Source organism: Papio anubis, chromosome 3, assembly GCF_008728515.1.
Source record: "Papio anubis isolate 15944 chromosome 3, Panubis1.0, whole genome shotgun sequence".
NCBI lineage: Eukaryota > Metazoa > Chordata > Mammalia > Primates > Cercopithecidae > Papio > Papio anubis.
Genome location: NC_044978.1, coordinates 157,197,942 through 157,212,746, shown reverse-complemented (window position 1 = coordinate 157,212,746; position 14,805 = coordinate 157,197,942). Strand labels below are relative to the sequence as shown.

Genomic DNA, 14,805 nt, shown 5'->3' with positions numbered 1-14,805 from the left:
AATAATTGTTAAATAAGATTTTATCAAATATTTAAATAATTTAGAAATATAAAATAAAATCAACTTTATAAGTTAAATGTCCTAAATATTATAAGTATTCTCTAAATCTTAAATATAACTTTATGTTAGGAGCTGAAATGAAATCCCTGGAAATTACCTTAGTATGATTTTTTACCACAACATTGTTTTTGGTGGTAAGATTTAACCAATCCATTAAAATAAAATGGCTCTTGTAGAATGAGTAGATAAACTGTGGCACACATTTTTGATGGAATAACAAATAGATACAACACAAATGTAATCTTAAATGTAGTGTATCAATTTGTTCCATTTCTTTTTGCAGGTGCTATGCACTAAATAGTTATTTACTAATATTAATGTGTGGTATTGATTTTTTTTTCCTCATGTGTACTATTGTTAATATTAGGAAGCATCTGTAATAATCCAGTATTTAATTTCAATAAAACTCGACGTACTTACTTTTTAATATAATTATATTAGTTACATTATATGTCACACTTATCTTGCAGATGGTGAATGTTAAAAAATGTTGATCTAACAAGCTAAGTGAAGGATGGTAATCCTAAAAGACTAAATATTTTATAAATCTACTTATAAGACATTTTTGAAAAGGAAAAAATACAGGTTTAAAAACTGGTCAGTGTTGCTTTGGCAGCTCGTATACTGAAATAGGAGATTAGCATGGCCTCTGCTCAAGAACAACATGTAAATTCATGAAGCGTTCCATTTTTTTTGTTTGTTTGTTTTTGTTTTTGAGACAGAGTCTTGCTCTGTCACCCAGACTGAAGTGCAATGGTGCAATCTCGGCTCACTGCAACCTCCGCCTCCTGGGTTCAAGCGATTCTCTTGCCTCAGCCTCCCGAGGCGCCAGCCACCACAACCAGCTAATTTTTGTAGTTTGTGTAGAGACAGGGTTTTGCCATGTTGATCAGGCTGGTCTCGAACTCCTGACCTCAGGTGATCTACACGCCTCGGCGTCCCAAAGTAATTCTGGGATTACAGGCGGAAGCCACCGCTCCTGGCCAGTGTTCCATATTTTAAACCGAAAATAAAAAAGCAACAACAACACAGGCCCATCAGTGATTTTCAGAAGTTGATGTTGACTACAAAAGGGCATCCCTAGACAATTGGGAGATTGATATTACTATTCTTAATGTTCATTATGATGCTGTTCATATGATTGCATTCAAGTGTCAAAACTCATAAAACTTCTCATCAAAGAGAGTAAGATTTATTACCTATACATTTTTTAAAAGAAAGTTAAAATATACAACTGTTTCTATAAATAAACTATTTAAGTTACTTTCCTCTAAAATGATGCTCAGCATGTACTTCTTCAAATTTTCTTTATGATACAATTTCTATGTCAATTTTATAGGTTCTTTTTTATCTACACGTTTTCCCATCACACATATTGAAAAACTTAAATCCGTAATCTCAATCACATGCTTAATGTACCCAAATTATTTTCATAGGGAAAAAAATAGAATTTGGAGGAAATAATTTTTCTTTTATCATCAGTTAGTATGAAGAGTTCAGCATTTGCTACTTTAAATATCTAGTCACATAAAAGTGTCATATGATTCAAACACAGATTTGTTTCAATGATGAATACATTGATTTTTATCATATTTTAATTCTTCTAATTATTTCATATTTTTCCACCTTCAGTAAATCTACTAGAGTGTCTTTTCTAAGGAGAAGAATTCTTGCATTTTTTATTTATACATCCAATTCTTCTATTAAATATATCCCCCATTTATATATATTTATATATTTTTAAATTTTAATATTAATCTTCACTAAGCAATCTGTCTCTAACTATATCAATGATTTACTGCAAAAGGGGTGTGTAGATTGTGGGTTATTAAAAAATTGAGTAGTTAAAGAGAGCTATTTTATTGGTTGCCTCTAGTGAGCTTCTTAGTCATTGTGAAGCACTATGGCTACTCCATTTATTATTTATCTCTTTCAACATGCATTTAAACAGATTTACTACATACCAGCTACAGTTCCATATCATGAGGGTATGGACTAATGGCATAACCTCCTCTCAAGAACTCAAGAAAGAAGAATTAAAAGGAAGAATTACCTCATAATATAACTACACATATTATGAGGGAACACATGGAAGGGAAAGATGACCTTGGCTTCAGGGTATAAGAAGAATTTTAGAGGTGTGGTAATTCATTTGGGTTCTGAAGGAAGGGTAGTTATTTGCTATGTTAACATAGCATTGGTAAGGCCATGACAGCAGACGGAAGAGGACAGGCAAAGGGTATGTGGGCCAGAGGAATAAGTCAGGGCCAGCTATGGAAAAGTGTAAAATGTATCCAGTTTCAAATACTTTACATATTCTAAACTAGAAGAAAACATGATTACATTTGTAAGTGAGAAGGCGCTAGTAAATCTAGCAATAGTTTGTTGGATCAGAGGGAGATGAAAATTATTTTTATTGTTATATCGATTTTATACATTTTTATCTTGAGTTCTGATTGTCCAAGGCATGAAGTGGGTCACGGTCCATTTAATAGTAAAAATAAAATAAATCTATTATTTTTAATTTGTTTATAAATATATTTAGATAATAAAAATGGTCTTGATGCTTGTCTGTGGCTCATGTACTTATTTCATTCTTGATTAAAGAATAAACATGACCCAGACCATGTTTGCCTAGGCTTTTTTAAGAAATGATAATACAAACATTTCCAAATAGTTAACTTTTCTCTGTATAAATATTCCCTTAAACTTTTGTGGGGTTACAAAGCAAATCAAACCTAATTCTTTCCCTACAAATATTGATAATCTAGTTGAGAGAAATCCTTAGAATAAACACAAGAAAAGACAAAGCCATATTTATGTCATAAAATAGAGAATAGAGATATATCATTGAGGAGAGATATCATTAAAATTAGAATATAAAATCAAACTTTATTAAAATCACAAAGCTAAGAAATAATTTGAAATATCTCTCCTATATTTAAAAGCATCACCACATTTTTTGATTGCTCTGATGAATATAGTCCCCTGTATGACACACACATCACTATTCATCTTACTAAAACATTTACTTGACCTTCTAAATAATATATCTCTACTTGTTATGATACCAAAGAGAAGCAATGGAATGGGATGCAACGTTTGACTATTTTGAAAATTTTTATATTAATTTCTTATTTGGGGAAGGAATAAACAATTATCCATGTTAAATATATCACAATTGATCCTCAGAAAATATATGAGATAGATAGTATCTCCATTTTACGAAAGAACACAGTGAAATTAATAGATTATTGCTAAATGTCTGGCATGAAATCGAAAATGAATTTGATTCAAGTCTAATGATTTCAAATTTAATGTGGATACTTAAGTACTATAATACTATAGATATTAAACTCATGAAATTAGCTTGTGTAATTTTTTTAAATAAAACCTTTAAAAGTATCTGAAAAAGCACTGCTTGATAGTTCAAAAGATATTCATTGATAATCAGTGGTTATCCATGAAGGCACCCTCTCCATACCCTAATTTCCTCATGTATAAATAATAGAAAATATTCACTTCATCGTTTTAAGTGAGGATTCAATGTGTTAATATTTGTCAGAATTATTAAACACTGCCTAGCACATAGAACATGCTATATAAATGTTAGCTGTTATTGTCTTTTATAATATTGGTATTATTTTAATATATTTTTTCAGATGTTGATGTGAATCTATTTAAGAGATACACTACAGTAAATATGTTGACAGGGCATTCTAACAGATAAATTTCCAGCAGTTTCAGCTTCTTCGTATGTGTTATTTATTTCAAGACCTGAACCCTTCGTTCTTATACTTCTGCTCTTTAAATTTTCTTCCTCCTCCTCCTAGACTTTCTACTTTTCCTCTTTATATTCCTCTTTTCCTAGATCTTCAAGGGGACCTATTTCTGGGAATGGAGTTAAAGTTTAGGGCATTGCGTTTGAAAGCCTTTATTTGATGTGTGCTCAAAGGTTGAGTCTTTTTTATATGGATACTCGAGACCATAGTGCAAGCACCACAATCATCAGACCTAACAATGATGAATGAGTAGGAAGCTCACAGTTAGGGACAACAAACCCACGGAGTTCCGAGTAGGTTTCCGGATAACTTGCTGGTGTAAACAGTGGTGGTTAATAGTTTCTCCTCTTGGAACTTTGATTCTATTTTTAATTAGTAGAAAATAGTATTTGAATAAAACATTTCAGTACATACCAGAAAAACCAACTTCGTATTCTTAACAATAATTGATAACTTTGTCAGTAAATATTTGAAATCTAGTATCCACTACTTATCACGCAGTATTCTCCAAAATAATTTATCTTTATTAGATAGAGGTTCATGTCTTCATCTTTTGTTGCCACATCTTGCTCATCCCATGAAATTTCTGGATTTCAGTACAATGTGACACTTGATTCAGCAACTTGGAATACACAATAAGTTAAAAACTGGATTAAGCTCTCAAATTATGTGTGATTCAATACATATTACATAATAACATTTGACATGAAGCCCAAGGTTTTTACAATATCTTTATTTCTAAAAACATGAACATTTGGTTTGGAACTGAGAAGTCTGCTAATTAATTTTGAATTATTCCATCTACTTTTCTCAGTATCGCTGACAAGAAAGTAGAAAGCGCATCAGCTATTAATAATCACAAAAACAGCAATAGTCCTTTTTAAACACCATCCAACTGTTACCACTATTTAAATTTACAAATTACTTTTCTACATTTATCTAAATCCTTCTACAACATTGCTTTCTTAGAATGTACCACAACTCCTGAAGATTATTTCTTTTCTATTTCAAAAATATGACATTCGTCTTCCTGGTTTTTAAATGACTGTAGGTAGTTTCCTCTAATATCTAGTAAAAATTCAGTATGTTTTTTCCTTCTTACCCTTCTTCTCTTATTTTTCCAATTTCTTCTATCTATTACTATCACTTTTCTTTCTCCTTGTGCAGTTCGGAATCTTAACCTAGAAAACATGCTTATTTCTCTGTTGTTTTTCCTTCTGCTCCCTGCTGATATATTTAAACACGTTACGTCTATATTCATAACTTCATATTTAAATTTCTGAAATAATGCCCTATTTGGTCTGTTTCTCTCCCTGCCATCATTATTCTGACAAACCTTCATTTCTAATCCAATACACAGCCAGTAAAATACTAACATGCTTATGTCACATTTTCACTTCCATACATTACTACCCCTTAGTAAGTCTCCATCTCACTGAGGGTAAGACAAAGCCCACACAATATTATGGGTAGTTTTCAAAGTGAATAGTATTACTGTCAAAGGCTGTTTTATGTTTTTTCCTAATATTTGGGAAATTTTATACACTTACTAGGTAGAACCACAGCTGTAAGTTTTCTCTTTTATAAAGAAGAATACCACAAAGTAAAAATTGTCCAGTATCCTACCATTCTTGGATATCCATCTAGATTATCAGGTAAGTAAAACAAAACAGAACAAAACAGAAACAACAAAACCATTTATAAAAACAGAGCCTAGAAGCTGTGTTTTTAAAATATAAAAATCCAGTATTTTGAAGTTTTTACATACTCTTTATTTTCCTATGACCATATAATCAAAAAGATACTATATATCATTTATATGACAATATTATCTAAAATTATTAACCATTGAAGCGATCCATAAAGCACATATGACAGAGACTTTGTGACATTTGATTGTCAGTTTAACACAATCCACTTTGGTAATTATCACATGCAAGTATGCAACCGTGGAGATTGGAACAACTTTTAACAGACTTAAAAATCGGATAACCATGTAATATATCACTTAAATGGGGACATTCTTGACAGTGAAATGTGGTATTAAATCATTTAACACCTAATATTTCTGAAATGCTTTTTCCTTGCTTGATTTATTGATTAATACTGTTGGAATTACAAAGTAGTTACTTTCAAAATATTGCTTTCTAAAAATGGTATACGTCTGTAGGCGTAGGCAAAATAGTATTATTGACTGAATATGTTTTCTATAAGAGAATTTCTGCTTTCCATACATAATGGAGTAATTTAAATAATATGAAAATTGCCTTTTTACTTCTACTGGAAAGAACTTGAAAATCAAAAAATACATGAAACAAAGGCTTCCAGACATCGGACAACAGGGAGTGCAGGAGGATGAACCCTAAAAAAAGAAAAACAGATGAGGTGAGCCCTGCGGTCACCTGACTTTCAGCCTGGAGACGCTTTGGACCCTGGTAAGGAATAAGAAACCCATTGAGGGCAAAGAGGCGTTGCTTAGTTAGGGAGGCAGAGGCTGGAGTTTGATAACTCAGGGGTATTTGGAATTTGTGAAGCAGAGTACATAAATGGAGGGAACTCAACAAAGAAAGAACTCCAGAAAACTACACAGAATTTCATATTATTCTGTTCCTGGGTATCAGGATATGTATGAGTAGCATGCAAATCTGAGTCCAGCAGAGCATGACTCAGAAGCTCTTAGTATTTCCAAAGCTTTTAAAGGCCTCTAATATTTTCAAATTTCAACCAGCTGGACTAGGGAGTTCTCAGCGAATAGCTGGGGAATTCAAAAGAGATTCAAGAAGGTAGTGCTTTAATACTAAAAATAAAGTAGCCCTAGAACAAAAGTTATTTTATTAAAAGCCCTAGATTAAAAGCTACTATAAACATGTTCTAGCAAAGCTTAAGCACTTTCCTTAAATTGTTCAAGGTGACTGCAAGAAAAATTACCAGTAAGGACAAAGTTCAGCACTCTTTAAAATGGCAACAACATACAGCACATGACAAAAATAATAAAACAAAGCAAAATGTCCTTTAATCAAAATCAACAGACATGCCAACAAATAAAAAAATGAGATCTATAACTAGAAAAAAAGTGTTGTAAGACCCAGAAATGTCAAAGATGAAGAATTTACAAACAAGAACATTAAAGTAGCTTTTATAATCCTGCTCAAATATTTTTAAAAGCATAGGCATAATGGGTATAAAATGAAGGATACATACAAGAAACAAATACAACTTATTGAAATGCAAAATACATTGTCTAAAGTACAAAATTTGCTAGATAAGATCAAAGAAGACTAGATACTGTAGAAAGAAAGAAAAATCATTGAATTTGAGGACAGAAATAGAAACTGTCCAAATGGAATTACAGGAAAAAAAAGCAAATAAGAAATGAGCTTCAGAGAGCCAAACATCACAAGTAGTTCTGCTACCTGCAATCAGATGCCTAGTGGGGTCTGGGATAATAAAAACACATTTGAAAATCTAATGGCCAAAATTTTCGATTTTATGAAAACAATAAATTTGAAGTTCAAGACAGTCAAAAATTCCAAACTGTGAAAAAAAAAAAAAAAAATCCACAATACAAAATGTCACAATTAAATCCCTGAAAACAGCAAAAGAGAAAATATTTAAAGCAGACAACAACAATACATTTTGTAAAGAATAACAAAAGATAAAAATTATTCCAGATTTCTCCTCAGAAACCATATAAGCCATTGGTGGAACAATTACAGAGATCTAGATGGCTGTAGAAAATATGAACTAATTTGGTTGCCTATATCAATCAACTCAACCTCATTGGTCTTTAAGGAACACTCTAATTAAACAATACAATGCAATTTTTTTCAAGTCAACATGAACCCACTCACCAACATTAATCATATTTTTGCCATTAAAACACACATTTTTTAAGTCTAAAAGGACTGAAATCATACAGAATATGTTCTTTGACCACATAGCATTATCAGAAATTACTAACATAAAGATATTTGGAAAATTTTCAAACTTCATAAAACAAATACAACTATGACTAATTCTCAGATTAAAAAGATTTTATAACTGAAAATGGTAAATATCCTTAATTAAATGAAATTAAAAATGTTAATAAATACACAATATATCAAAATTTGTGTGATTCACCTTATGTAATGTCTGGAAGTAAACTTGTATTTTTAAATGCTTACAGTAGCAAAGAAGTTCTAAATCAATGGTCTAAGTTTCCATCTTAAAAAACAAGAAAAAGAATAACCAACCCACAGTGTTGTGGAACAAATAAAAAATGAAGACAAAATTGGAGGCAAATGTAAGAATAAACACATAATAAAAAGTTAAAATTAATTTTATTTAATATAATTTAAAAAGTAAAACCAATAGTTAATAAGTCCTTAAAGATGTAGAATTAATACTTTTTCTAAACCAATCAAGATATAAAAAGAAAGACATGTGTTATCAATAACAATAATAAAGGTACTTCACTACAAAGACTACAGAAATTAAAATGATAATGAATAATATTATGAGAAGTTTATGCAAATAAATTCAAAAATTAGATACAATGTGTAAATTCTTTGAAAGAAAAGTTACCAAAATTGGCTCTAGAAAAAATATAGAATAAGAATAGCTCTATATGAATTAAAGAAATTGAATTGTCTACCAAAAACCTTCCTTAAAAAAATATTAATTTTCAAAATGCCTTCTAATATTTTTATTTCTTGAGTAAATTCTTAGTCACTTTAAGTAGACACAAGCATGTAATTACCTTATATGTCTTCTTATATATTGGGGCCAAGCATTTTTTCCTGATATACATCATATCTTAATAGATATTACTATACATTTATTGTTTATTCTATTAAATATAGCACATTACACTGAAGTTTTAAAAATTATGTGTGCCCATGTGTTTTATTGTCTATGGCAATAAAATATATATATATATATAAATAGAATATATATATATATGAGTAAAAAAGAGTTACAATTTTTATGACAAAATTGGAATGATGGTTCTGATAAATTTGCAAACCACTGCTGTTTATTACTGAGCTTCTGTCTTTTCTCCGTGGCTCATTTTATTTTCCAAAATCATCGAGGAGTTTCTACATGTGTGAAGCTGCTTTTGTAGAAGTTACTTTAGACTAGTACACCTTTTGTCATGAATGCGATCCATCTTAATCTCTCTTTCTCTCCCAGACTCTCAATCTGTTTATCTTGCTTGAACCCATTTTTCATTTATAATTCAACACAAGTCTCATCTCTTAGTATATTCTTTAACAACAACTGAAAAATTGATTTAGATGGTCTCTGTCACATTTTTATTCCTTTCATAAATGCTTTAACTGTGAACTTGGCAAACTATGCTGAAATATTTGATTGATTTTTTCACATCTTTGTTACATTATAATTACTTTTGGAATGTAGAAATACATTATTTTGTTTTTCCAACTCTGTGGCTGATCACAGTGCTCTCTACAAGATATTTGAGAAATGTAAACCGAGTAACATGGAAATAAACTAAATGGATAAATATTCTCTATCAACATTTATGACATGGCTGTTATCACTACAACATTCTTCAAAATATGCTGAAGTTTTTGAGGGCACAGTCAAGGCAGAAACTATTCTAGCCCTTTCTTACTGCATCATTGCTCTGCAAGGGATTGGCCTTGTAATCCCATTGGATTTTTAGTTGCAATGTTCAGTTTAAAGACATTGTGTTAAAATGTGTGGATTCAGCTGAAGGAATGTCTGGAAGTAAACTCATATTTTTAAATAATTACAGTAGCAAAGAAGTTATAAATCAATGGTCTAAGACTTCATCTTAAAAAAAGAATAATTTTTAGTTACAATGCTCAGTTTTTATTTAAGACTTAGCAAATGTCATTCTTACCTCATTTGCCTTATTTGTTACACTTTATAGTCTCCTCAGAAATTTTATTTTTGTGTTTTGAGAAAACTCACTTAGCTACTTACTCTTGAATCACTTGGTCCCCAAATTTTAATGGTACAACTTACAATTTTTTCTTTAAAATGGTGCAAAAGTAATACACATTTAGTAGAAACCATACTTCAAGTATGCATACAAACATTATGTGTTTCATTTTCTTAAATTATGTGAGATATTCAACACCATATTTTAAAAATGGGCTTTGTTTTAAGTGACTTTGACCAACTGTAGGCTATGTAATTATTCTAGCACATTTAAGTTAGGCTAAACTAAGCTATGATGTTCCCTAAGTTGGGTGTATTAAATGCATTTTTGGTTTTCAGTATTTTGAACTTATGATGGGTTTATTGTATGTAACCTCAGAAATAAATCCAGGAACATCTCCGGAACTTCTTTCATTATTCTGAGATATACTTCAAACTTACTTGTTTTGTCTTATCACATTTGGGGTGACTTTATTTTTATTTATGGGTACATACAACATCTCTTTGAGATCTCCTTGGTCATTGCTTTTATTTAATAAGTGATGATATTGTGGGAGAATATCACCAGCCTGAAAGGGAGGGCACATCAGTTAGGATTCCCAAAATTTGTTTGCTGATTGTCTCCCACTAGGTGCACTTACATTTATTAAGAAAAACATTTCCATTCCTTCTTACACTTCATTATCTCTGGTCTAACTGTTTCCTTACAGAAGAAAGTTTGAGTTTACTTTGGAATACCTACTTCCTTCCCAAATAGTACAATCTTAACCTCTTTTCTCTATGGCACATATGTTAGAGACCTAAAATTACCACATTAAGAAAACAGCACATAATAATAATTTAGACGTTGCAAGATAAACCTACCTAAGTCTGGCAGATTCTAGTTCTCTATTCTCTGGAGCCTAAATTAAATCATTACATTTCCTTCAAAATGCTTTAGGTTGATGTAATATCAATATGAATTTTCTAATTGCTCATTATTACTGCTTAGTTCTTCCACTGAGGTGGAAGCACCATATTGAACAATTCCAAAATAATGACTCTTTTAGTCACAAAATACTGTGCAGCAATGTAATCACTAATGTGTTAGAAACTAATCAAGCAATGGTGAAAGGATTCCACAGTGTTTGCTTTTAGGAATTAGCTGTCCTGCCTTGACAAAAGCTCTAGGTTGGATACTCATCTTACCATATTAATAATCATATATGCATAGTAGAGTCTAGTAATTTGTATGTAGCTGACTGAGATGTATTAACCATGTAGTTGTGAGTGTATCCATACATGTTGTTAAATGGAAATAAGTTTAGCCTAAATCTGCTTCTGTATCCAGGAAACTGTAATGTAACTGCAACCTAATCTGCGAGAAAGAAATAATATTCTTTTTACAAGTATATTAAGTCCTCAGTTACTGTAGTTTACAGGTTCTTGGAAACTGATTTTAGGTGAATGACATATAACAAAACCAGTTTTTATTTTCCTATTGAATGGGACAACCTTATTCGAGGACCTCCTATGTGTACTTCTGCTAAAAGTCACAGTTTCCAATAAGCTATGGAGGATGTTAACTGGAGCCTTACTGTAGCCAAATCTCAGCCAATCAGAGCAGCTGAAACTTCAGCCAATCATAAGCTGAAAGCTGTCAAATTATGTTCAAATTAAGCAAATGCCAAACTGCATCCAATCAGGCTATTTCTGTACATCGTTTTCACTTCTCTGACTATAAATATTGCCTGCACATATTGGAGGACAGAACTCTCTGAACTGTTTTTGGTCCTGAGTACAACGTGCTTCATGAATCTTTTTTTCTGCTCAAACTCTGTTAAATTTAACTTATCTCAGGTCTTTTCTTTAACAATGTGTAACTTTCTAATTACTGTAAAGTAAGATTTTAACAAAGATGATTTTTCTTTTTCCAATAGGGAAATTCAGATATTTTCATTTTAGAATAATAATAAACATGATTGAAAAGCAAAAGGGACTTCGATATATTTTTTACATTATACATTAATTTACATCTCAACAAGTCTCCTTAAATACAAGATGGACATAAAAATCAATAGAACTATTTTTCTTTTCTAACTGAAATGTGGATGAAAAAATAAAAATAAATAAATAAATAAATAAGAGATAAATTGACTCTTCGTACATCAAACATGTTAAAATATTTTTTACTAATGTAAAACGCAGTCGGGCCATATGAAGATAAATTTAAAAACCAAATTGAATTATATGTTAAAACAAGTAATCCTAGAGATTACTTGTTTAGAGAATTCCTAATTCACTTAAGATGTGTACTTTCCTAGGAATAATTTTTAACATTTTGAGATTATCTACTGAGCCACTCTTAAACATGTGAGTTGTTTTCCTAATAACTGTAATGAGTTGCACTAATCCATTAATACTCTTTCAGACTCTTCAATATTTCTTCAGTAAATGATTTTGGGAAGACACGTATGCAACATGGGAAGTACTTTGAGGGATGGATTGGAGTTTAAGGTTGGCTGACATGGCTCTAAACCCATTAAGAATCCTGTCCTGAAAATGGGTTTAACTGTACGAAGGTATTCTCTAAAAACCCCAAACACCTGAATATCTTACTGTATTTGTTTTGTGTCTTAAGCAGTCAAATGTGTTACCTGTCAGCATTTCCAAGTATGTTTGGTTAGTCTCTGGATCACCCTGTTTTCATCTTTTCTGCTGGTTTTTATTGATAGGTTTGCACAAAGACAATGTGTTGATGGAGTATCTAGTTCCTTTGGAAACAGTAGATGTTCTCACTTCAACTCACTCTTTTCACTGAGTGAGTATGTAGAGTTATGTAGCCCTATCTTCTTCAACTTCCCAAAATATTAAGCTCTTAAATATCCTTTTAAGATACAGCAATCTGTTAGTCAACTGAGTGGACCCTTGAGCAGTGTATCAATCACTGTTATTAAGCGATATTAAGTGATTAACAGTCTGGATCAATCACTGTTATTAAGAAATATCTGAGGCTGGGCAATTTATAAAAGAGTTTTAATTGATTCACAGTTCCTCATGGCTGGGGAGACCTCAGGAAACTTACAGTTATGGTGGAAAGTAAAGGAGAAGGAGGCACCTTCTTCACAGAGTGGCAGGATGGAGTGAGTGCAAGCAGGAGAAATGCCAGATGCTTTTAAAATCATCAGATCTCCTGAGACTCACTCATTATCACAAGAAAAGCGTAGGGGAAAACTGCCCTCTTGATCCAATTACCTCCACCTGGTCCCACCCATTGACACATGGGGATTACGGGAATTATAATTCAAGATGATAGTTTGGGTGGAGGCACAGCCAACCATATCAAGCAGTCCTAAGCTGTTCTTTCTTCTCTGTCTCTTATATTCCTTCATATGGTTCTGAACCACTGACAAATATAAATAATTACCCTCCTCTATTTATTTTCAGCTTGGCAACACCACAATTGGTATTTATCCTGGTGGCACAGGGTGACTGCAAACTTCTTACATCAGAAGATAACAGAGAAGAAACAATAATACTCTATTCTCATATGGCAAAAAAATGCCAAGAGTCTTGGGACTGTATCTTCTCCCCATGATTTGAATGGTGATTTCAGAGTAGAACTGATGGTTCAAGCTAATCGAATCCTCTTGCCTGAGATGTGGTCTCAAATTCTTCTTACAGACAAGCTTAATTTCAAGAATGATAACCTTAAGGAGCCCCTCCTTATGGAGCTTCTGGGGTAAGTAGTCCCACTCTTTTCCTTGCCAACTCTATCCAAAGAAAAATGCCTGCCCTATCAGCTGATAGAACTTTTTAAAAAATTTTTCTTTCCTTAATCACATAAATTACCATACACAATTTTTACATTTATTTATTTATCATAGATATATTGTTTTTATTTTCATAAAAATAAAGTTTTCATGAGGGCACATACTTCTTCAGGCCTGTTTTCTGTTGCATCTTCAAAACTGTAAACAATAACTAAAATGTATGATTATTTATTTTTTAAAATAAAGTAAATTCATGACAATATTCTCTAACAAGAATGTAAATGAACAACTTTTCTAGCTCGATCTATGATTTTAACTCTCTAAATTAAAAATCAGGCTAATTAAGTTAAGGTCTATCTTAACTTAATTTAGATTAAGGTTTAGGTCCTTTAAAAAAATCAGCTGGAAGAGAAGTATTTACAACAAAAAGAAAAAAAATCAAACATTTATTATCATTCAACATGAGAGGTAGATGATATGCCAAATGACTGAAAAGATAGTAAATGTTACAAAACTTCAGATTAGTGGGCAGATTGATATGAAATACAGGGTTCAGTGCAACAAAAACAACAACAACAACAACAACAACAACAAAAATAGAAAGTTAGAACTTAATAGAGACCAACAAAGACAAGTAACATTATTTAAAAAGGTAAAAAGACAAATCCACAGTCAATATCATAGTGAATGGGCAAAACCTGGGAGCATTCCCTTGGAAAACAGGCACAAGACAAGGGTATCCTCACTCACCACTCCTATTCAACTTAGTGGCACAAGTTCCATCAGAGCAATAAGGCATGAGGAAAAAGTAAAGGGTATTCAATCAGGAAAAGAGGAAGTCAAATTGTCCTTGTTTGCAGACGACATGTTTGTGTATTTAGAAAACCCCATTGTCTCAGCCTAAAATCTCCTTAAGCTGATAAGCAACTTCAGCAGTCTCAGGATACAAAACCAATGTGCAAAAATCACAACCATTCCTATACACCTATAACAGACAAAGAGCCAAATCATGAGTGAACTCCCATTCACAACTGCTACAAAGAGAATAAAATTCCTTGCAATACAACTTACAAGAGATGTGAAGGACCTCTGCAAGGAGAACTGCAAACCACTGCTCATGGAAATAAGAGAGGACACAAACAAATGGAAAAGTATTCCATGCTCATGGATAGGAAGAATCAATATCATAAAAATGGCCATACTGCCCAAAGTAATGTATACATTCAATGCGATCCTCATCAAGCTACCATTGACTTTCTTCACAGAATTGAAAAAAACAACTTTAAATTTCATATGGA

At 31.8% G+C, this 14,805-nt stretch overlaps 1 pseudogene; it reads left to right on the top strand.

Moving 5' to 3' along the window:
* Window positions 1–661: 661 nt before the first annotated feature.
* LOC116274306 lies at window positions 662–754 on the top strand (annotated as a pseudogene).
* The last annotated feature ends 14,051 nt before the right edge of the window (window positions 755–14,805 follow it).